The sequence below is a fragment of the Amblyomma americanum genome, chromosome 6 (genome assembly GCF_052857255.1).
Source record: "Amblyomma americanum isolate KBUSLIRL-KWMA chromosome 6, ASM5285725v1, whole genome shotgun sequence".
Taxonomy (NCBI): Eukaryota; Metazoa; Arthropoda; class Arachnida; order Ixodida; family Ixodidae; genus Amblyomma; species Amblyomma americanum.
The window spans coordinates 90562445-90588081 of NC_135502.1; the positions used below are offsets into that span (position 1 = coordinate 90562445).

The following is a 25637-nucleotide window of genomic DNA, read 5'->3' on the forward strand; positions in this document are numbered from 1 at the left end:
ACGGGGAAAAGCCGCTGCGTTTTTGTGTTGTATCCAACTATGGTAAGGATATTTGTATTTTATGTTATTTATTTTATTTACACATACCTTACAGGCTTCCAGATAGGCATTGTGTAAGGGGGGTCAAATACGGAAGTTTGTGCAAAATAGGTTAGAATGTATGGGCTTTCGAGTACCATGATTTGGTCTGTTGAAAAACGCCAGCCGCCTGTGAAATTTGTAAATGCATAGACGGTAAAAAGTGGGAGAACTGCAGTGCTAGTATCAGTCACCAGTATCAGTCAGACTGCTAGTATCAGTCACCAGGAAGCCAATTGTCTAAAGCTCAACTGAGTGTCATTGAATTTAAGTCAGGAGGATGTCGGTTGCCTACTAGTCAATTGGTCCTCACTTAATTTTACTCAGCGATAATTTCCGTAGGGCTCAATTCTCATGAAACGCTCAATAAAACGCTCATCAGTAGGTTTAGATGTAGAGCGTTTTATCAGTTTTTCGAAACATTGAGCTGGAACGTTAAAACATTGCTACAACTGTAAAAAAAAAATCTACCCAGACAAGTAGAAGTCTACGTGAAGCATCGATTTATTCGCTCCTCGTGCACTAAGGACTAACGACAACTAAATTAACTTTACAATCAAACTTATTGGTATGAGGCATCCACATATTGCATCAAAGGGGCTGAAATTCTTTTCAAAATCTGCAGTTATTTGCTGCTCACCATGCATTAATACCAGATGGAGCACTCTTCATAGCGAGTATATAAGCAGCAGCACATGTTTCTGGTAGGAAATGATTAAATGAATAGGTGCATCACGTTTATGCTGTGTTCTCATGCCGTCTTCACTGCCTTATTGTTACTTGTTCCTTCCAAAAGTGCCGGAAGAGGGTGTTTTCTTTAGCATTTGGTTGTTCTGGCAATAAAATGTTATTCCAATTATTTCAACTTCTCAGGAAAAGTTGCGCGTACATTGTTGCTTTCTTGGGAGCTTAAAAGCATAACACCGGAGTGTATGCGTGATGTTCGCGATTGGCTAAACTATATGGCGTACTGATTATTCTATTACTCTTTACCCCCAAAATAATTTTATAACATTTTGGTAGCTTTTCAGCGCCAGGATGTATTGACTTGGGTCAACTAAATTTCGATTGTGCGTCAGTGGCCAATTTCATATGTAAACTGAATAAAAAAAAATTATGAATAAATTTGTTCTCATTAAAGTCTAGGATGCAATGCCAACAGCTTGTTAATTTCAACAGAACAGCCATTTTTGTAAGGTATCCTTGAATGACTGCCTCCCGCGATCCGTATACCGTTTTTTCTCACTACAAAGACCTTTTATTTGCTCTAGTTATGGCTGGTGACCTCTGTCAGTGCGCATTGCGGAAAACATTGATATTCATCACAATCATTAATTATGTCCATAGTAGAACAAAGGCCTTCCTGCGATTTCCTATTATCCCTGTGATTTGCCAGCCATGGCACGTCAACCTTACTTCAGCGAGTTTGCCAACTTGTTCACTGCAGCTAATTTTCCTCCCTCCCACACAATACGTTCCTCACTGGCATCCACTCTGGAGCTAAGTTGTCTGTTGTTTTCAAAAGCCCACTTTTTCCTGATGATTCACCTATATCAACTCCATCTGTTTTCTAGTCCACGCTGCTATCTTCTAACACTACACCTATAATTTCCATTGTAGCCGTAAGACTGCGCTAGCGTGGATGCCATTGAGTAATTACTCCCTCATTATAATTTCCATTCCATTTAACTCTGGGGTACTTCAAGCTTTTGCGACAGCATCCGCTACTGCGATCTGTATGTCATCTTCAATAAAATACATGTCATATCCTTTCTCAAAACGCTGTTAATTACTCGGAAGTGTCTGCAAAATCATTCCAGCATAATCCTGTTTTCATTTCACTCGTGATCCGAAGCTGGCCTGTTCTGATTCTTATCTTTTTTTCGTAACCTGTCGTGCTCTAGCCAAACTGCAGCGCTTCCCATTCGTTAAGAGCTCTCTCTCTCTCGTTAAAGAGCTGCTAGCTTTGTTATATCTGTTTACCATGTGTTTTGTTCACCGCCGTCAATAACACTTCTGTTGGGCCTAGTTGGTGCATGGTGATAATACAGATGATCGCCAGTCCTTGTGTTTCTCCCGTGTACGTGGTTCGTCTAATGTTTTGCGCACATCGGTCATCTGTATTATCACCGCCGTCAGCATGTGGACTTATCACTTCGTTTACCACGCGAGGCGCGACAGAATTGTTTTGGAACGATCTTGACCACGCGCAACAGCCTCTTCGATGTTCAGGATTATTCGCGGTGTTTTAGGTGTGTTATCTGGAAAGTTCCTATTCATCTTCATGGAGGGTGCGGCCGAGAGCAACGCTCATTCTGTCTCCAATGGGTGTCGCGCGTGCATGCCGCTATCAATGCACCCGAGCTTTTGTTTGAAAGAAACAGGCTGGCCCTATATAACAAACAGTTTTCTTTGAAGTCGTCTCCTGTTTGGCTGCCAGACTAATTTTTGTCACCACTCGTGATAATACTTTGACATTTCAGACCTTCAGTCTCTCGCTGTGATTCACCTCCCGAGTCATGCTGTAACTCAACTCTGTAGCAACCTATGACTTGACGACATTTCATGACTCATTGAATCAGAAGTTGCCGGCATACTGATTTTAGTCATGCTGCTAATTCTGGCGAATCTCGCTTTCTGGATTCTTGCAAGCAGGCATGCATGTAATGAATAACGAATGAGACTGGCCTTCACATGACGCCCTTATCGGCTGGCATTTTTTTACCCCCCTTATAAGGGAGTAAAAGCCGTAGTGCAATTCCTGCGCAGATATTTAACATCATTTTTACGTATGCCCCCTCAGCGCCGCTATTATGCTATGCATAATACCTTGTAAATATTGTCACTTAAGTCCTGCATAAAAACTATACAAAAGGTAAGAAGAGGTGCCGTAGTGGAGGGCTCCGGAATAATTTCGACCACCTGGGGATCTTTAACGTGCACTGACATCGCACAGTACACGGGCGCCTTAGCGTTTTTCTTCCATAAAAACGCAGCTGCCGCGGTCGGGTTCGAACCCGGGAACTGATCCGGAGTTCCCGAAGCGTTCTCGGGGTTTGTTCTGTTAGAAAATTCATAAATGGAGGAGCGCCTTTCGTTGCAGAGGCTTGCTGAACTCCTTGCTGTTTCTTCCCTTAGAGGGCGAATCCGGTGCTTTTTTTTTAACAAAATCATTACTCTAGATTCTCTTCTTCGTCCTGGTTGTTAATTATTTTTAAAGTTTATTGTTTTGTAACCTGGGTTCCGGTGATTTCTAGCCGCCTGTGTCTGTGACGTCAGAAATAATACCTGCTCCTTGATACCTGTTTCCTGAACATAAATTCTCAGATTTGTCTTCGGTTATTGCAGCGATTTCATGAATATAGCCGCGCAGCCGCCATTGCAGCCATTCGACGCGTGTACGCGAGCTTTTCCATTGTGATGTGATCTCTGCGTCACGCAATTGCAGCCTGCGGCTGCGCCGCTGAGTTTCAGCCTGCTGCAATTGCTGTTTAGAATCTTTCCTTCCGTGTATTGAGAAATTATTTGTTTTTACATAAAGAGGAGACCTAAAGGGGTAGAGACACCAAATTTTGGCTTTATTGTATTCTTTCTTTTGCGGTGCTGCACAAGACATCAATAAACATAGATTGGCACGAGAAATTCGCCTAAGCCTGGTAAATTACTTATATTTGAGCATTTTCTTTAATGAGGCTTTTGGCTTAGATTTCAACAGCCAAGCAGTGCCTATGGTGTAACAAACGAGCTGAGATACTTGAGATCACCTGAGGCACCCAAGAGTTGTGTTTTTCTTATGTCCCCGTACCGGATCGTGGGGCTAACGTAAAAATACGGGTGAATTTAAACGACAAAGCAGCTTTTTATCGCAGTTTCTATATTCCTCACGTGACAACTGCCTCACGTGACACGTGGCGTGAGGGGAGGGGGGATATTCCTCACACTTCTGGCTCTCAGGGAAAAGTTTTCGATGGACAAGCCATAGCCAACCACACTTTTTTTTTTCTCAATGAAAGACCCATAAATGCATTCCGCAAATAGCGCCCCCTCCCCCATCACTCGCCGTCCGCCCCTCAAGATTCGACCATAAATCCTTCCCTATCAATGTAGTCTGAGCTCATCTATGACGCCGTATCTTAGTGGCCCAAACGTAAACAACCTGAGAGAAAAAATAAATGATTACAAACTGTAGCGACCGCAGGCGAATACGTCGGGGTGCTCTACGCATACCAACGTCGCAAGCGACATTTTTTTTTATTTATTCAAGACAATAATCCATCATTGTCTTTGGGAACGTGACTAAAGGCAGGAAACTGCCTGATGCGGTCACGCCACCCTGTGGCAAGAAGCGGTTGACACTCATGCACAGATAAAGAAGAAGAAAAAAGGGACACTGTAAACGGACGAGAAACAAAATAAACATGTTTTACAGAGCACTCCCGAAGGAAAAGAAAACACAAACCCGCTTTTTTTTTTCACACATCAAAAGTCTCTACGGACGTAAAATCCCAACAAGATTAGTTATGCAATTCTACCAGCAACGCATGGCTGAAAAAAAAATTCAATATACACACACATAAAACGTCCAATATACATAAACATGACTGAAACTGTCGACTTCAAAAAAAATTGTTAAAAAGATTTCGAGCGCTACTCTTCCTTCAAGGACATACTCTTCAGTATTTTCTTAACTTGGTTTAGTGAACGAGCATTTTATTTGTTAATACATCTTTAATCATTGGATAGTGGTTTATCAGATCTGCTATCTAACAGCTTAATGTTTGGTACCCGTAGTTCGTTCGCGTTCGGGGCTTGATTATAATATTCTTCCTTAAGTCGTATGAACTCCTTTTTTCGTGATAATTTTATTCAAAAGTCTTTTCATCGGACCGGTATTGATGATAAACTTCAAGCGTTAATTTGTATTTGTAGAGCCTACGCATTTCAAGAATCCCGTACGATTTGAAGTAAGGCGCGTAACTATATCCGTCAGCTCTAAGTTACCGATAGCTCGTATTGCTCTTTTTTGAATTGATAGTAGGGACCCTAAATTTGTTTTAATTCTCGTTTGCCACACGAGTGAGCAATAGCAAAGCCATTGTCATTCGGTCTTTTTCGGTGCTACACGGTAAAAAATAATGTCATTCGAAAATGATGGCAGTGACCATCAGTGAAAAAAATAATAGTACAATTCAAACACGTCAACGCGCATAAAATGTGTTACAAATTGTTGTGTAGTGTTTTAAAAGCGGGTGAGAACATTTCTGTGCAATATTATAAGCTTAAAATATTATTTCTGGCCATTCTGCGGCACTTCAGCCATCAAAAGCCAAGCCAAGTACAAAGTGTGGAAATGACTTCTGAAAGGTGAAGTGCTCAGTGACACCTTTAAGTAGTTCCGAGCTAAACGAACATGTAGCGCCAACCAGCGAGAAACACGCAACCCAAAATGATCGGCGGTCGCGGGAGAGGCCCTGCTTCACGGTCGGCTGCTGCCGTTGGCTGCTGCTGGGACCGAGAGTAATGGCTATCCACGGCAGCTACAAGTGTGAAGAAGTTCGCACCAAAATTAACATTTTTTAGCAGAACTAAATAAATACAATTTCTAACTTTTACAGTGCGCACACGATTTTTCCACGTCGCTTGTTTCTGCTGCGCGTATGGTGTCCAGAGTCCAGTTTCGTGAACTCATTCGATAGCGAAAGTCATTCGAACCTAATGACATTAAATGTTCCCGTGTAGCGGCAGATTTTTCGCATTAGGTGAGAATGCCATTCGCTATCGAATGACATTAAATTTGATAGTGTGGCAGGGGTATAAATCAATTCCAGAGAAGAACACATTCGTGTCGTCAGCACATACACTATATCTGAAGCGCCCGGTATATTAACAATATCATTGATATACACAAGAAATAACACTGGCCCTATATAGATGGACCCTTGTTGTACTCCGTATGACACACTGTTTGTCTGGGAGCGTGCACCATTGATCACAGTATAGTGCGCGCGGGGTGTTAAATTACTCCTAAGGAGGGTCAAAGCTGTACCCCTGATACCATAATACGGAAGTTTTTTTAGGAGTATATCATGCTAGACGCTATTGAACGCTTTCTTAAAATCGAGGAATATACCGAGAGTTAAAACTGCTTAACGGAAATTTCTTTAAAGCAGCAGAAAATACAACCACCGCCGGTGGGACCCGAGCACCGGACGCGATATTCGGAGGTCGTGGGTTAGGATTATATATATATGTATATATATCAAAAATTGAAGAAACGTCGTGAATTAAATCCTGTTATGTTTCTTCAATTTTTGGTGATTTTATATTATATTGAACAAATCAGCTGCAGAAATCACTTTTGATATATATATATATATATATATATATATATATATATATATATATATATATATATATATATATATATATATATATATATATAGAGAGAGAGAGAGAGAGAGAGAGAGAGAGAGAGATAAACTTATTTGGTTGCTAGAGGTAAAATGCAAAGTTGGGAAACGCTTCATTTAGACAATTTATTTTGCGTCCACGTTTCGGACAGAGCCTGTCCTTTCTCAAGACTGACCGAATGGATGAGGAAAAGCACATTGGGTTCTCGTCGACAAAGTTCAACAAGCTGGCAACTGAACCTCTCAGCCCGGCGATTGAATTTATCAACTGATCGCCGGTTACTAGACCTTCGCGGGGTAGTGCCAGCGCTGCATAAGTTACTTGAATTTCGGTTAGCTCTGTGCGGATGATGTTGAAGGGTTCTGCGTACCTTTCGATCGTGGTTGCTGCTGAGATCATTCGTTCCCAAATGCAGTATCACACCGATCACACTTTGAGGCACAAAGTCCAGTAGGTTCTTCACGTCGTTGATTTTGGCACCAGGCTGGATATTGAAGCTGGGTAGAGTATATGAGTAATGAGGCTGGGTAATATATATATATATATATATATATATATATATATATATATATATATATATATATATATATATATATATATATATATACACACACACACACACACACACACACACACAGGCACTTCGTAAGCTTTGCCTGCCGACAGCACACAGCACTGGCGCCTTGGAACGCATGTACATACAATACAGTTCACTACGCTCACACGTTTTGCATATGAAGCTCACAGAAAGCGCAGTGGCTGCACTAGTAAAGCGCACTTACAGGGCTGTTACACACTGACCAGGGATGCTCACGATGTGGGCCAGATTTTTTTTTCTTGAGAATAAAATTATATATGCCAGTTTTTTTTTTTTTAATGTCATAGTCTAGCTGCCCCTGGACAAGCGCCTTGAATGTATCATTTGATTGTTTTTACGTTAACTTATTTTGTTGTTTCATTTCCTCTTTACGGTTCATATTTAGTTTACTTCAAAAATTTATTTTCTCATAAATGCCGCTTGTTACTTCTTCATTTCTAGCAGCGAGAAAACTTCCGCTCTGCTGGCTTCTGGATTCATGAAAAATTAGCTCATCTTAAACAAGAACTCAGCACGAATTGTCATACGTGCCCATGTTTTTTTTTTAATGTATATATCCATTACACTTGCCTTCGCTTGGGGCATCTCCAACTCTTGCCGGCAAATGGTCGCTTTGTTTTATTTGATGGGCTTCAGTAGAGATCACCTCACTTCGTCTCCTGAAATATAATTTTAAAAATCGGGTAATTAGTAACATTCTGCACATCGGCCATTGCTTTGCAAAAAAAAAAACAGTAAGTGAGAAGCGGCGCATAACATTCTACCTGCCATTCCGTGACGGATATTATTGCAGCGAACAAGCTTGATTGCATCTGCCGCGAAGGGCGATATCTGGGGCAGGTTTGCCTTTATTTGAAAGGGAGGGCGCTAATCAAATCAGTACGTCATGTAGATGACGAAAGGACGCTTTATAATCTATGTCACTCGGTCTGCATATGCGGCCAATTTCTTTCTTTACGGATAAACGGAGAATAGCTGGCATGAGACAACGGAAGTTTCGTCCACGTTGGATACCTTGACACAAAACTGGGGACCGGTTTCCACTCAGCCATGTGCAACATGAATCTAGCCCATCTGGGCAGCAGTCAATCTGAAGGCTGAAAATGCGGACAAGTTTTTATGCACCCGCATGTAACACACATCCACAACCCATCTCCCCAACCTACCTTAAAAATCGTAGACCACATTTACCACGTGCATGGATGTCCACGACCGTCCATATCTAGCGAAGCTTTGGGCAGTTTTGATTTAACTCCATCACGTGCTCCTGTGTTCACTCAGTAAATGAACGACGCTGTCTTAAGTTTCACTGTTCGCGAAAATCGAAGTATTTCGTCCGTATATGGCCAGGAATAAAAAGCCGGCCACTTGACATGGCACAGATGTGCGAAACCACAGGAACACAGATACTTCCCAAATTTCTGTGAACTTTTTGTGTGTTGCTTTATTCGCCTGTCACAAGTGTTACATAAGGAAAGGAAAAATTCCTAAAGAGCTAGTGCGTAAGGCACACATTTCGAACGTTTGCGTACCACCAAATACGCGGTTTGACAAAAACAGCAAAAAAAATAAATAAAATTTATGCATAGCTCGTCCGAATTGCTGCTGTTTGCGCTGTGAGATACTTTGCAATTTGCTCTATCTAAGACAGTGCTAGCTGCAGCGTTGCCCTGTGCGTGCTTTGCTCTCTGGATGCATTTAATCTATAGGTCACATGCCTTACAGCAACCTCATGTTTCTTTATGCAGGTGTCACCTTTAGCATCCCGGCGGCTCCAATCTTCCAATGTGAGTTCACTGCAGAGCACTGCCGTTTACTCGTGTACTAGTCGTACTAAGATTTCTTTTTTCTTTTTAGTACTATTCTTCCTCCACTTGTCAGAAGTTTACTTCTCGTTGCTCCCAAACTTTCCGGTGGTACTACGTGGTACTACTTTTCGGTGGTACTACTACAAACTGGGCGCGATGCCGTGTAACTTATTGCTGCGGTTCGACCAGTAATGGATAACAATACGTCCGACACTTGAATATCTCTGCTGCCACCTATAATCTTGGCTTATTAGTGTGTCCACTTCCTGCCTGCGCTAGACGAAGCTCAAACTCTTAGTTTGATAACTATAGTGACATCTCCTCTGTAGACTGAACAGTAGTCTCTCAATCATTTTTCTTTGCTGTTGGTATCATGTCATTTGAAAGTTTAGTATAAGGGTCACCAATAAACAGCCGCGAACTGAGAGAGTTTTACGTAATTTTAGGTGTCTCCTTCCTGCCACTGTGCCCTTCCTCGCTCTTTTCCATTTTCCTTGTGGTCGCGCACTCATTTGTTCATTTCTTGAGGCGTGACAGGTGTACTCTAACGCACTCCGCGTGTAACCAAGGGTGGCCGAAGAAAGCACTCCGATAGAGCTGCTGGCATCCGGAAAAAAGTTATTTGGTGCCATATCTCAGTTAAGTCTCCTCATGCCATCATCTCAGTTTCAAATCGTCGTATACGTGTTTGGCATTTACAGACATACTTGAATCCCCATTTTTAGAACTGCCTTTGTTATTGCTATGCATGGTATTAGATTACGCGCCAATCTTCACAGCGGACCGCACGCTAAGAACTATTCGGCACTACATTGTGCCTAGTGCGAAAAAATAAAACACAAACCACAGCGAGAAAAGAAGCCAACGGGACGCACGCTAATCTCTCGGTTTCCTCTTTCACTGTTCGTTGTGTTTTTTTTTTTGACGCTAGTTACAGTGTCGCACCAATTAACCCAACTTGCCCTTAAAAATCTGTGATGTTGTGCCGCGCTCAGTGCCTGCCTTTTAGGCTTGCATTAGAATCAAAGATAATTAAATGTTTCGTACGTTCTGCTGCGCTCTCATACTCTCGTTGAGAGAACCTGCGGGATCAGGCAGGCTCGTTATCATTCTCCTTACTCTTCTCACCGGTAAACTGTCGTCACTTCATAGCCACAGAAGGCTGAAGGTTTCGCAGTTTCACGCTTCTTTAGAAGCAAGTTTACATTAGACGGTAAATATACGCCGAAAGCTTCCTTTAACTCGCGGGCTTCTTTCTTTCCCAAGTCAGCGATGTAGTCCTCAATGGTGCGTCGTGTAATAAGCCCGTCTAGGAGAGCGTCTATTCAGCGCTCCTGCACCAACCAACGCAGACCAGGAAAGCCCGGCTCCATATAGAGCCCAAGAACGAAAAAAAGAACTGAGTAACCGTCTTTTGTCAATTGCGACGCGCGGCCGCACCAGAGCACGCGGCCACCGCTCGGGCGGCGGGGCCAAGAACAATGCTAGGAGGGGGGGGCTCGAATGGAGAACAATGACACGCCGCCGCATCCAGCCAGCCAGCCCAGACGCCGTGTGCGTGCGTGCGCGCGCCGGACCCCAAGCGGGGTCTATCGCCGGCGGCGCCGCGTCGGTCGCCGGCGCATCGCGCACGCAAGCGAGCGCGGCCGAACCGAAGCCGCCGCCAGTGTGCTGTCCGACGCGGCGCCGTTCCGAAAGAGCGGGCCCCGGGGGAGAAAGGGAGGGTGGGAAGGGGGGCTTTCCAGCTAGCGCCATTGGATTGTGGGGTTCAGAGCCCCCCCCCCCCCCCCCCATACACACTTCCTCCCCCCTCAAATTTTCCTTCGTCCCTTTGGCTGTACCCGTCTTTTCGAAGCCCAGGCCGGCCTGGCCGTCGCGCCGCTTTGCCGGCATCGCACTGCCTGCCCGGCCGCCACTGCCTGTGGGAGATGTATTTGATTATATGGTAGAGAACTTCGTCCCCCCTTCTTGGGTCGGGGCTTTTGTGTGGAAGTGCGCCCCCCCCCCCCTCCCTTTGTTCGTTTTTTTTTCTTTAGCCTGGTTCGATCGTGCTTTCTTTTACGTATTTTCCCGCTCTCGTCCACGCTGTTTGGCGGATGCCTCAGCGGAGCCTTCGGCGTCGGCGCGGGGTACGTTTCATTGCGTGCGACCTCCCCTTTGGCCGCCGTGCACCCCTCTTTTAGAGGGGGCGCTCGCGGAGTTTGGAGGGGCCGGTGCGAGCAGGAGAGAGAGAGAAGCGAGCGCCAGAGGGCGTTGCTGTTCGTGAGGCATCGCGCGCGCCCGCAGGAGCGCTCCGCGCCTTTTGGCCCCCTGGCGGCCTTCATTGTGCGCTGGTCGGAAACCACTCCACCGTGCACGAAGATTATGTAATTATAGACGTCGCGGCTCTCTGGCTCCGTTGCTTATCTGCCGGTCGCTCTCTAGGGGCACGGCGGCCACAGCAGTGGCGCGGTTCGTTTCTGGGCCGCTCTGACACAAAGGCGAACCCGAGCGAGTGTGGAATTTGAGGGAAGTCCTTTCGGACGCGGGTTCCTTGGAGATTGGAGGTCTGTACTGGTCTTTATGATTGCTCCTCGTGCGCGGTTTTGCGTAGGTCCTCTATTCGCTCATTCAGCGAGGGAGAGCGTCATTCTCGCGACAGCGCCGTGCCCGGATGTTCTCGAAAAATGTGAGGAGGACACAGTAAAGCGATTGCATAAACTGTGTAAGAAGTTTAAAACAAGCAGACTGCATATGTAATTTAGGAGGGAACCTTAAATGCAACAAACATGTAGCACAGATTTCCTGTAAGCCTAACGAACAATCTGAAAAGGGGAGTGGGGGCTACTATTCAGGCACGTTCTCTGTACATTGAAACACAAGTCCACAGGACTTGTCCGGGCTGCGCCTACAGCAATGGCGCGTGACAGAGTTGCTGCAGTTTTGACAGTTTCTTTTTTTTTCTTGCTGCTCGTGTATTTCGTATGGACGTTCGTGGAAACAATAATGATGGGGACGCGCAACAATTAATTTCGCGCGCTGTCATGGATTGAGCAGCATACACTACTTACAGATCTCGCATTTTCATTCCTGCGGCTCGTGCGATAGCTGTCTTTCTTCGCCTTGTGACCGTTTATATTTCTCAAAGCGATGTGTATAGACAGTGAATCTTGATTGCTTTCATTGCTGTATTTGCGCTGAACACTTCGAAAGTCTTTCTGCACAGCGTTTCTGAAGCCATCAAGTTTTTGTCTTTTTGTTATGGACTAATGTGCGCCATATTGATTCAGTGCTTGCGAACGTAACAAAAAAACCGGCGCTAAAGTAAAACCAATGGAGCCGTACGTCGCTTGTTACGTGCAAGCGGTTATTTCACTGGCTGGAATCAAGGACAAAATCCTACGACCACTGTACTATATGATATTGACTTCTTTATTACATTAGTTACGGTTATCGTTAAGAATTATATTCAATTTTTAGAATATTTCATGCAATGTCTTACGTGTTTCTCTGTACTGCCGGCGAAACAATAACATGAGGAATTCAGCAGGTCCGTACCATAGGGTAACACGCTGTAGAAAGCGCTTATCTAGTCGTGATAGTACTTAATGGTCATCATAAGATCATATTGCGTATTCCAATCGGCGGTCCGAATTAACTTTCCTTGCGCCACGAAACCGAAGAGCGTGTTTCAGTGGGCGATTTGGATTCAAATCTTGAGTTCTAGTTGGAGGGCAACAGATATCTTATCACATCGCGTTTTCGGAGAGCAAACTTTGGGTCGTTTGTTGGTGCACGTCATTAGATAATGTAATGTGGCCGCCATTATTTTGGATGTGTGTTTCATTTTCTAAACGAGATGAGCAACCTGCTGAGCCTTGCAGGAATAGAGCAGTGTGCAGGATCACCGCGTGCAGAATTCGCCTGCGCCCGGTAAACAATTTTTAATTCAATTCCTCCTCTGCGGATTGAGAACTGCATGGGGAGAAAAGCTCAATTAAGAAGTTATTTACTGGATGGTTGGAGGGTTTGAATTCCACGCGACGGCTCTCTTTACAATTGTCTTGAGCATGATTCCAAAGAGAGAGAGAGAGATGACACAATACTATGTCTACACTCATTTGAGCTATGCCCACGATGCTAGTGATATCTTGTCATTAGGACATTATAATTGTTGTAATGTCACGAAAGTCCTGGAATAATACAGGAATCCTGCCGATTATTGCGAACATGTGCGAGTCTATGTTATATCTATTCATTCCATCTCGCACACCCCTACTTTGGTATGTAGACCTATCCGTATCGCTTGTGGACTTTGGTTTTGTTGATTGATCCTCCTGGGCATCCGACGGGGGGTGTGCTGCAGACACGGCTTAGTGAAGTTGCTTGTTGAAGTAGTTTCTCGGTATTTAATAGGATGCAGACTAATACAGATGAACAAGAAATCGCACCCTCAACTATTTTATCGTAGCAAAGGAATACAGAACTTTTCATCTTCTTTCAGCTCGTATTATATAACTAGCTGTTGGACTCTTCTATTTAAACCTAACAACAGAAACGAAGTACGACGAATTCAGTTTTCGAAATTCGGTTCTAGCCGATAAAGCCAGTATTTCTTGGCACGCAATAAGGCATAGCTAGGTGACTGTTGAATAGAGAGTCGAAGTTGAAACTTAACTGGGTAGAAAATTGCTTACACGCCTCTGCAGACCGGGAAACTGCAACTTCGCCGCCTGCTACCTACGCACTTTTCACTGTCATCATCAACCGCTTAGAGTAGATAGTCGGTTAAGTAGGTTTATCAGCTACATGTAGCGCACTGACTCGAAACCGTGCATGGGCCACACGGAAAAGTATGTCATGGCTGCCCCGGCAAGTCAGCGGCGGCAGTTCCATCACTGCCATCGACACGGAGACCGCGAGATACATCACCCTCTTGCTAAACCCAACGGGACAATTAAACAATAACAAGTCAGCCTAGTTCTTATAAGTAAACTTCCATTTGGGTTCTTGTCTGCCGGCTGTCTCAATTAACTTCCGTTATACTTTTTTTAATGACAGCAGCAATTCTTTATATGAGTAAACAGCTCCAAGTACTACCATTTGTACGTTAATTACTAATACATAAACTGTTCATGCTAGAAACGCCGAGATAAGTGACTATGGCCACACAGGATTGCAACATTAAATCACCAGAGAAATACGATAATGTCTGCGTCAAAAATAATATTCGCGAAAAAAAAACGAAATTTGCATTCTGAAATAAACAACAAAAAAGTCCGCCGTATTTCTAAAAGAAAAAAAAACAACTGACAAGTATAATCCTTATATATTTATTTTTAATTTGCCCAATTGGGCGTCGGGCAGCTCTAAAGGTATACCATTACCTGTATTTCACTGGGAAAAAATAAACACTCAATTCAATATAATGTGGCATTACGGGACGGGGTACGTGTACCTTTCCGCAGACACCAGCGTATATCGCAAGTCTTTACTCAACCTTCAATCAATAAGTTAGGTTCATTAAGCATATACGCAGGAATTCAGTCTGCCAGGATGTCCCACGTAAGTTTAAAAACCTTCAGGGGTACCTTCTAACGTAGGTACAGCGGCTACTATAGTTCCTGTCAGATAATTACAAAAACATTTTAACTTTGACAGATTCGAAAGGTATATCACGGCACAGAAATGTAGCAAGGGGTGATAACAGCGAATCACAACGAAGAGAAAATCGAAAATTAAGAACGTACAACTGGATGCATCAGCGTTAATAAAAAATTCCGTGCTTTAACAAAACCTTTTAACATGACGATGATTAATGGCGGCCGTAGTGATTCTAAAAGCTGAATGATTAACTGATGACCCCGTTTTGGCAGTAATATTTCCACAACACATATCTAGGGCCTTTCATTTTCGGGTTTCGTTTATTTCAAAATTTATGCCTAATAACTTGAGGGGGCACTTAAGCTTCGCCTTAAAGGTTATGCATGACGCAATAGCGTTAATGCCTCCCTACAGCGGCCTGCAGGGTGTTCTCTTTGCGTATCACTTCGGCTGTGTTCTGCCTACATGCCCAAATGTACGGAGTTGGTCATTCTCTGCTTTGCACTCATAGATCGCGGAGTCCTCATGCCACCCCTGGTGCAGTGGTGTTTAGTGTTAAGTGATGCGCCACTGCACTGACAAATGGCTATTTCGAACACAGCCAGCACTGGAGCTTGTGAGACCCAGGTTGCTCTCCCTGGGCAACTTCTCGCGACCAATTAATCATTTGACTGTCGCCTGCCACGGTAGGCAATTTGCTCACAATGTGGTAGGCAGGTTATGATGACGTCACAATCACGTAACCTAGATGGCAGGAGAGGGACCTGCTTTCTCGCGCACAACGCCGACTCCGGATTTTCTGCGGAAAGGGAGAGTTAGCGCTATCCGTTTAAAAATGGGGAGTTATATTTCGAGTTCAAATCGGCTTACTGAACAGGAAGTTTCATGCTCGTACTTTTTTTCGTTTTTTTTTTTTCAGCGAAAGGTAATTTGTTGTCAGGGAATTATTTTTCTCCTGTCCATAAAACGATCTGTTTTTCGCTCAAAATTTCGTGTACAATAGAGGAATGGCAGTTTGCTTCATGAAACTATTTAACAAATCAGATATTTCTCTTTCTTTTCCCTTCATATACTAGTTATTTTGCTACGTACGGTACCATACACATGTGAAGCACAGGAATGTTTGTGCCCTCCTGCCTTACTGCAAAAAGATCCAGCCAGCCTCAAAGCGGCGATTTTAAACACGCAGCAGCTTTGAAGGATCCCTTTCCTCTTGTTATCTCGCTCTTTCTCAAAGCGGTTATACTACTCTGCTAGTTAGATGCTCGGACAGTGCTGTGTTCTGGCCTCTCCCTTCTAAAACGTACTTTTCGAACTAATCCAGGTTAATCCAAGCCATGGATAACAGATTGTGTGTTCGGATCCCACCGTCAGCATGTGGTTTTTCTTCTACTTTCTGAACAATTATATTTGTAGTGGAAATATTTATTATACTACAATTTTCCACTGATAAACACCACAAAGAAAAAATACAAATGCTTTCTTATGCATTCCTAGGTTTCAACGTCTGTTTGTTTCATTCACATGTCAGCGTCAAAAAAAGTTCGAAGTAATCGATAATTGGCGAGAACGTTTCTCCTAAATAGACGCAATGCATATGTTATGTACCCCGTGTGGTGCATTCAGCTTTCTGCTCTTGTAATCTCCATTTTCTTCTAGGCCCATTTCCGGGTACAAATCGCGTTTAAACCAATTATTTAGAAATCTGCTAGGGGTACAAGTGTCGGGTGAAACCATGTTTAACTTGAACATGAAGGGCAGTCTGCTCCATATAGGGAATAAAAATGACCAATGTTGGCGCTTTTTTAAAAATCTTCTTAGGCCGTTTGCCCTTAGTTACTGATTAATCACTTCTGTAGGTGTCTTGCAAGGCTACCTGATTTGTACGATTATAGTAAAATGAAATACACCAGAGGGAGCGTTCGGGGGAAACAGATGATCATGATTGGCATCTACGCTGAAAAGGAAGAACTGCCTCTCTGTGGCAACACTTTTTACAGGCCAATGCAGCTATAACATGGGCCTTGGATTTAGGAACTTTGTTGCATTTGTGGCAATAAAACTGGAACACTTTAGCTGGCGGTCGCCTGCACAGCCAGTAGAATTAATTTAACCCCGTATACGTGGTAGTTAATTCCTCAAAGTTAAAAATTACCTTTAACTCGCTGGGGCTGCAGGAAAAGTTACCGTTAGTTGAAAGTTGATGAGCGTTGAAAGAAACCATAGATGGCGCTGTGTGTTGCAGTGCGAACACGATACTGTGCTTAAAAATCAGATCTATAGTACACAGATTAGAGGCCCACAGAAAGACAACAAGCGAAGGTGTACAGGGGGATACGGATTGGTCTTCCTTTGAGGCACAGGAAGCACAGAAAATATATAGTTTGAGGAGAGACGACAAAACAGGGTGAGAAAAGTTGGGCAGTCAGTGTCATCAGGTATTTTCAAATCAAATCAAGGACTATTTTGTTTCTACAGTAAACAACCAGACACGCGCTGTAGGAAAAGAACTAGAAAGCTAGACAGGCTTAAAAACAGGGAAAAGGAAGTTAACACGAACATAAAAAAAAAGTGCGGGAAATCGACAGGGCTAAGAGGAGACCAAAAAAATGGGAACTAAAGAACCATTGCGTGAATACAGAATAATAATAATTGGTTTTTGGTGGAAAGGAAATGGCGCAGTATCTGTCTCATATATCGTTGGACACCTGAACCGCGCCGTAAGGGAAGGGATAAAGGAGGGAGTGAAAGAAGAGAGGAACAAATTGGTCCGTAGTGGAGGGCTCCGGAATAATTTCGACCACCTGGGGATCTTTAACGTGCACTGACATCGCACAGCACACGGGCGCCTTAGCGTTTTTCCTCCATAAAAACGCAGCCGCCGCGGTCGGGTTCGAACCCGGGAACTCCGGATCAGTAGTCGAGCGCCCTAACCACTGAGCCACCGCGGCGGGGCTGAATACAGAACTGGAAACAGCGAATTCGATCTGAAAGGATGGTGATAATGCATTTTTTTTTATGGCGCAAGGGCGTCTGTGGCCAAACGGCGCCATGGCACATTTTTTTTTTTGTACGCAGGGAAGGTTCAAAGACACATTTTCCCAGCATTTTACATCAAAGAAGCCGAGCACCAGATTAGGGAAATGTTAGTACCCGTTGTATCACGGGTATACCCGGCGGGACTGGGGATCGAACCCCGCACCTCCTACATGCGAGGCGGGTGCTCAAAATACTATTCCACCTGTCCCTGCGGTGAAATCCGAAAGGAAACACTGTATTATGTAATTCAAGAGGCGGTGCCCTTCTATTTGAGCCCAGGGAAAGACGGTATTCAGAAGTAATCGCACTTTTTTTCTGCATCATCGCCACGCTTGGCAGTTAACGGCTATGAGGTTGGGTTTTTTTTTTTTTGCTTTTTCAGAAATTAGAAATAATATCGCCAAGACTAGAAAATACTACAAGCACTTTTTTTTTCTTTAGGAACGAAGTTATTTAGGCATAGGTATGCGGTAGCGAGGACATAGCAGCCGACAAAAAAAAAATCCACTTTTTGAACGTTCACCACATGTATAGGTTTATTCTCATGTAGAACAGAACAGCGCGACATCGGTCGTTTAGTCCTTCCTTACCCATTGACAGGTAAGCATGATGTAGAGGCTGAAGCCCAGAATCGAAGGTTGTTGGGCGAGTTGCTTGTTCATGCCACATAAGCAGCGCCACAACAGTACAGTATACAAGAAACGGCACACAGCAACACGATCGAGCGCTGACTTCCAACTGTTTATTTCTTGCTCAGGCACGCATTATGTGCAAACATGAGTACGTTGGGTGTAATGAATCGTGCCTCAGCAGCAAAAAACCGCTGAAAGTCAGCGCTCATGCTGTTGTGTGCCCTTTATTGTCCCGTCGGGGTTTCGCGCTGTTTATGTCGCTCAGCACCAGATTCGTTTAAACCAAAACATAATGCTGAATTAACGCTTTTTTTTTTACTTTTTTTGACGCAGCAGGCCACCACATGTTCAATATTGACAGGAATAGCTATTAAATACCTCATTTACGAGCCCTATGGATCATATCCGTTTTTTCTTTTTCTGTTTTCCAGCCGTCGGGAAAAACGAGAGAAAAAGTGTTTTTTTTTTTTCAATTTTTTTTTTCAGAGCCCTTCCATCACTACTAAACAGTCGTGTGTCTGCGGTGCATTAACGTGCTGCGTACACAATTAGACCAAATCATGTTTATTGCATGCACATACAAAGAAGGACACAACATATTACGCGCAATAGCCCCGGAAACTGCACCGGAACCCCAATAAACTAACCGCGTACAATGACAGCAACAGCAGATTCACATATATAGAATGGTGTTAGTATGTGGGAAGTTTGGGCAAATAAGCACAAACAAAGGAGAAGGGGAGAACAAAGCGCAGTGAAAGATAATCTTTTGGATTAAAAAAATGGCTATGGCAAGTTCGATGGCTATGGCAAGTTATTCCAGAATTGAATAGAAAAAACAATGTCATGGCTAAATATAGGATGAGCCTTTTAAAACTTGAATATAAAAAAAAATGGGGTACAGTAGTTTCAGATGAATTGAAGCGACGATCCTTTCTGAAACCTCCGTACCGTGTAAGCTCGCCTTTACGCAGTGCTCTGACATCGACGCCACTTCTCTGTGTTCTTCAGTTTGCGCGCAGAAATTTAGACTGCTTCGTTATCCGACTCTCTGCACTACTCAAAGGACGCAAGCTGCGGTGTCGTCTCGGAGAGCCCAACCAATGAGGATTCGCGAAGATTTCGTTGTCTATGCTTCTACCTGTTCGTTCGTTCTGCCGAGTGCAAGGGTGAAGAGAAGCCCCTTAGCAACACCGCTGAGACATTTTATTTTGCGAGCTTTCACGCTGTTCTCCCCGTCCCCCCTTCTCCAGTCAGATACCTCGTAACCAAGGTTAACAGCAGATCCGTGTTCTCAGCCGTGTTCGCCGATCGAGACAACCTCGAAGGAGGGCGAGGGAAGCGCAAAACTCGCTGCGCAACAAAACGCGGACGTCGAGGGGTTGAAGGAGATGGATAGTGGGGGGCCGTCTATGCGGCGACATTGATGGATACGCTTCCGATTGGCCCGCGTCGAGCGATCGCTATACGGTCCCAGCACGAGGCCCCGCCTCCGACGCGAACGCCCTCTCCCTCCGCCTAGCGGTGGCCGCCGGAACTCCAGCTTCGCGAAACTACCACGAGGTGGCGCCAGCGGTACAAAGCGAGGCGACTATGCAACTTAGCCTCAGTGGAGGCATCGTATTCGTAAGAACGGACTGCTTCTCGTGCTTCATGTTCCCTTCGGCAACGCGGGAGTAAATTAGTATCGTCTCCGCAATCTATTTTGCTCGTCATTCTTGTGCTTTCTCGTTCTGCTGCCTTTGCTGTTTACTGGGGAACGGCAGGTGCGAGAGTTTACATTTCCCGTTGGAGTTCCACATAATGTATTCGTACCCCGATTATTCTCAATGGTCTGTCAAGTTATTTCTGAGATATTGGCATAATAATTTCCATTATATTTGGAAGGAGCGATCTGTAGGTGTGGTTTAATCCTTGTTTACTTATCGAAATCAGCCTCTGTCTGGCTTCTCGAATTCGGTAAATGAACCGCTGCTCATATTGTGAAGAACATAAGGAGTCAATTACAGCTATTTTCTTTTATCCTTGTCGCCAAATGGCATTGGCCAAAGCAGTGCCACGTCCAACTTGACCGGATGTGCCATTGGCTGTGGTGGATGGTAACGGATGAATCAGCAGACTGTTTAATAGTACAGTGAGTTGTGAGTTTAGGTGGAGGCGTTGTCCTCCCCATCAGAAAATTTTTGCATCGGAAAATTGTGCTGAACCTAATTGTTCGATGAAAGAAGTCAAGGAAATACACGGTTGTAATGATGCGGCCGTCCACTACAGCCGCCCACTCAAGAGTGGCCCGTAAAATCGCACCGGTCCTGGTTTTCTCATCGCTAGCCATGCAAATGATAACATACAGGTGTGACCTCACGCTGCCTTCAGGGGAAATATTTCGGTAAGTGCAAAGTGAGCGGAGGAAGGCATCCGCAAAGAGGTGAGACTTTAAAAAATGGTCCGTGATCGCCCTCCTTCGGATAATGAAGAGAGGTTATTACAGATAACCAAGGCGTCGATCGTGGATAATGTAACTAAAACGGCCTGTATTCCTAGCGCGCCTGGCGCTGGGCCGTCTTGAAAGACCCGGAACCTGGATGCTCAGTTCGAAGTTCGACTTCAGTGCTTATTGACGTGATATTTTAAAATTCTTGAAAAACCGCTCCCTTCAAGCTCTTTCCCTGGCGCAGGCATCTACGGGATTTTACTGGAGCAGGCGAGAGGGACAGGATTTGTGTATTGGTCGTCTTCCGGGCGCCGAGACTTTAGTGGCGCAGGCGACAGGATTTCATGGTGCGGCGGTGTCGAGACGCAAACGCGTACTTCACCCGAGCCGTATAAATAGCCCATGCACAGCCATTGTGTCGTTTTGCACCGCACGCACGTATTGCGAACGCGGAACACGTGAGGACGAACAGGTCTCGATTTGATTCCACTTCCTGCCTCAACTCGCGCCTTGCAGCTTGTGCATGCGTTTAAAGTAAACACGGCGGCGCCCACAGGTATGCCTGCACATATACACGGCGCCACAAGTGCTGGGCTTTACAGGTGCGCTTCGCATTTATCACTGCCGGATTATACATCAAGCGTAAGTGCTGTTGACTTCAAACCATACACGTGTATGCGCTCGTAAACCCAGCAACTCATCACCCCAGCTATCATTAGTGGTAGCACGCATTATACATTATCTTGTGCGGTCTCGTTTACCGGCTCTACTTCAGGGGTTAAAAAGACAAACGATCCTTTGGCGTACACGCTGCGCCCAGTGAAACCAGGTGCGCGTGGAAAACGCCTGGCATTTGGCGAGCTGTCAACAGTGGGTGTAAGAGCTTTAACGCGCATTTGCACTCAGCGTAGAAATGTGCGTGGAAGCAAAACTGTATGCGACAAAATGCGACCCCGTGCGTGAATAGCCGTATCGAACGATATTGTCTCATTTCATCATCGTTTTCTTTTCGCTCCATGCTCCGCCCGCGTATCTGCTGGTCCCAGTTCCATTCGCTCCGGCAAACTAGGTTAGATCAACCGAGAACGGCCACACCGGCTCGCAGCAACGGCGGCCCAGTCAGCGGGGATTCGTGACACTTCTTCCCCAGCTGCGGGCGCCCTGAACACACACACACGCATACAGAAGCGGAGCAGGAAGTCGTGTGTGCGCATGTGCCTGTATGCACACACCCCGGCACACGGGTGAGGCACACATACTCTGAAACACGCGCGCGCTCTCTCTCTCGTTCTAGGGAGAGACCGAGCCTCCTGTTCCAAAGTGCGTGACAGCAGAAGCGAGACGAAGAAAAAAAAATACAACAGCAGGGCGTAGTTTGCGCAGGGGGCCAGGTGTTGTTCGCCGGGCGCGCGGGATGTCAGAAATTAATACAAAGGAAGCTCGCCAGCGAGCTGCTGCGCGGCGAAGCCGTGGCTTCTCTGGCGCTGCCGCAGCATCGGCTCCTTCTGCTGCCGCTGCTGACGTCTTCCTGCTAGGCGAGGTGCCGCTGCAATCCCCTTCCCCACTTCTACCCACCCAATGCCAGATCTTCCCCCACACTGCCACCCCCCGCGCCCCTCTTTCTCGAGGTCCCCACCAAGACTGCAGCGTTTCTGTCGAGGAGAGGCCGCATCAAGTGCGCTGTGCCAGCTCTTCTAATTCCTCCACCCCGCTGAGACGGCCGCAGATGTGGTGGCGCCTTGGAGCAAGTTCGCCCTCCCCCTAGCCTCCCCGTTTCGCGAGATGTTTGTTGCGCGCCGGCGCGGCTGCTGACGCAGTCAGCCAGCGGCAGTTCCCTTTGGCTGGCTCTGCTGTCGGCGAGCTACCGCGGCGGCAGGCTGTGTAGGTCGCGGCCATGCTTTTAGCGGGTGCGCTGTAAATAAACCCCGGAACGCGTAAGGTTGTTCACTGCGTAGTGCCGCGTACCCCTGCCCTCTCTCGGCCGACCTTTGTGCCAAAGGCTTCAAAATCGAGCGATCGTTGCCTGTTTGCCAAATGGGGAATAGCAAGTGGTCCGATCTCTTGTTTTATCCGCTTTTTGTGTCAAATGACGCGCATATAGAGTTCGGGAACGGCATGAAGGTGATCGACTGCGTTTAAAATGTCTCCCACCGCAGTCTGATGTAGACGCTTTCGGTGTCGACATTGTTTACGACGTGCACCATTACCAGGGAAAGCGTTTCATGCATGCTTCCCGACGTACAGGCGCATGCATGGGACTCCGCCTGATATAGTGCATGGCTGTTGCTTGCTGCCTATGCGACGTATTTTTCAGTCTGTGCATGTCACTGTCTCTCAGTTTCGCGTGCGCGTCTATAGGTGCAGCTGCTCGCTGCCCGGCTGCGCATTTATTTCGCCCCCTACTTGTCTGCTTGACGACTTTCATGACACGCATTTTGTCAGCACGTCCCCCACGGAAGATTCATATCTGTGCGAGATGTCGCGCTGCAGCCTAGCGCGGAAAGATGCGAGAAAGAAGAAGAGGACAGAAATGACGGATTCACTGCCTTTGGAAAGTGTGTTCTATCATTGTAAACACGAAAGGTGTAAAAAGGGGAGTAAACTGTCCTCTAGCGCGCTTCCTTTCATCATCATCATCAGCCTGACTGCGCCCACAGCAGGGCAAAGGCCTCTCCCATGTCTCTCCAATTAACCCTGTCCTTTTCCAGCTGCGCCCACCCTTTGCCTGCAAACTTCCTAGTCTGATCCGCCCACCTAACCTTCTGCCGCCCCCTGCCACGCTTGCCTTCTCTTGGAATCCACTCCGTTATCCTTAAGGACCAGCACTTATCTTGGCTTCGCATCGCATGCCCTGCCCAAGCCCAATTCCTCCTCTTGATTTCGACTAGGATGTCATTAAATCCGAGTTTGTTCCCTCATCCACTCTGCCCGCTTCCGGCCTCCTAACGTTACACCTATCCTTCTTCTTTCCATGGCTCGCTGTATTGTCCTTAACTTAAGCTGAATCTTTTTGGTTAGCATCCACTTATCTGCCCCGTAGGTGAGTACCGCTAAGATACAGCTGTTGCACACTTTTATCATGAGGGATATTGGTAACCTGTTATTCATGATCTGAGAGAACCTACCTCGCTCCACCCCATTCTTATCCTTCTAGTTATTTCCCTCTCATGACCCGGATCAGCGTTGACTACCTGTCCTGGGTAGACGTATTCCTCCCTTTAAGTTGCACATAATGCTTCCCGAGCCGTGGGTAGATTTTCGTCACTAAAAACACGAAACACTTTCGTAAAAAAATCCCTTTTTAAAACATGCGAAGAGCTAGCAGTTACGGGGATTCTTATGAGGTTTCAACCTCCGCTACTTGCTAACATCAGAACTTCCGGTGCCGCGTTTAAAAGCCGCCTCTCATTGCAAGCGGCGTCAAGTTAATATGCTTTGCAGTGGAAGTATGTCTCTGTTGTCAAGAGTAAGCATTCCGTATATTCAGTGACCGAAATCAACTCCGAAACTTGGGTAGCATACCCTGCCCCTAAAAGGGAGTGCGCTAGAGGAGAGTTTCCTCCCTTTTTTACACCCATATGGGCACATTCGTGTTTAGAGGGTAGAGCTAGCAGCAGCACATAACGCAGCGCATGCGCGCCAAGACAGGCGACTTCTGCAGACAGCAGCATCAGAGGGGGCAGTGTATTTCGAGGTATATATCGCAATAAATCGCCAACAAAAATAGCTGTTGGTCGACGAAGATACGTAGGTAAAACTAGATGGAAAGTGATGACGACAGGAATGCCGCGCTAATGTATGTGAAGAAAATTAAAACTCTTGCGATTATTTAATTACATGTAAGCTTCCTCTTAAATGCAATGCCGTTACGTCCATGGTGCGTCGCAACAACGCCGCATTAGCCGCAGCGTTTTCCTTCCATCCCGCAAACGTTGCTCACGTGTGAAATTTTGTGCACCGAGGGCTTATTATGCTTGAATCTCGTTATAAGGAAGTTGAAGGGCCCAGCAATTACTTCGTTATAGATGTAGCTTCGCTATAGCCCGTTTTAACCGAGCTTCCAAGGGGAATCGTCGTTCCTTCGTTATATCCATTATTTCGTTATAAACCGTTTCGTTATAACGAGGTTCCACTTATATGCACGAGGGTCTTATGGTATGGTGATTCACTCGAGACTACAGCACCCTGATGCACCTTTGCTGAGCAGCCGGCCTAAGGTGCACATCTTCCTCATATTATCATTTATCTAGCAGAGACTTAAAGAGCCCAGACCGTGCGCGTCAGTACTGTTGCCGAAGAACAACCAACTGCGAACCCAATGTCGCTGCCCAAACGTTTAACGCTCCAACCAGCAACGTTGTCGAGCCCGTTATCTGACCCCTGAGCATTCATCACTGTTTACACGCGCTAAGTAAGTTCGTCAGTTTATCAAAGCGTGCGCGCGAGAATCGTCACTTCTCGGCCCACGTGAATAGAGAATGGGGAGGGATTGTTATCTCCGTAATGAACAAATCGCGCTCCGAATTCGGTATGGACAACCGCATACACGCGGGCTCACGCACAGAGGCAATTTTCACTTAGCACTGCTCATTGCCTTTCCGACACCCCTGCGGCACAATTTTTGTCCTTGCTTTCTTTGCCTGGATCGGTGTGCCTCGCGTTTAAGATGCAGATCACAGCGCGGTACGCTTGATTGCGGAAGACGCATTTGCATGCTGTTCCCGCCGTCGCCTTCCTTGTTTAGTTTTTGATAGTTAACCAACTTGCCCCAGAACGTGTTCTACTATAAAAGGAAAAAAAAAAAGAACGATACCACGCAAGGTCGAAGAAGTACAGGAATATCCCCTAGAATCACGGCCAGAAGAAAATTAAAGAACCTACCGTATCGTTGACAACTATAACGTAGCACACACCAGGCCTCTTCATGCAGTGTTGCGAAAGAGTGGGGATATACAGGTATAAGGGTGCCAACCTGTAAACATCGTACTCTAGTCTTGTTTTTTTTTTCCCCTATTTCGCTGTCCTTCTTTATTCGATGGAGGGGGAAAGAGAGAGGG

At 45.7% G+C, this 25637-nt stretch overlaps 1 long non-coding RNA gene across 1 annotated transcript in view; it reads left to right on the forward strand.

Moving 5' to 3' along the window:
• The window catches only part of LOC144093839 (uncharacterized), a 123274-nt gene that overhangs the window by 49668 nt on the left and 47969 nt on the right, over nt 1-25637 (forward strand). The window contains exon 4 of the long non-coding RNA XR_013306339.1: nt 8836-8874. This is a non-coding gene — a long non-coding RNA (uncharacterized LOC144093839). The remainder of the gene's footprint in view (nt 1-8835; nt 8875-25637) is intronic.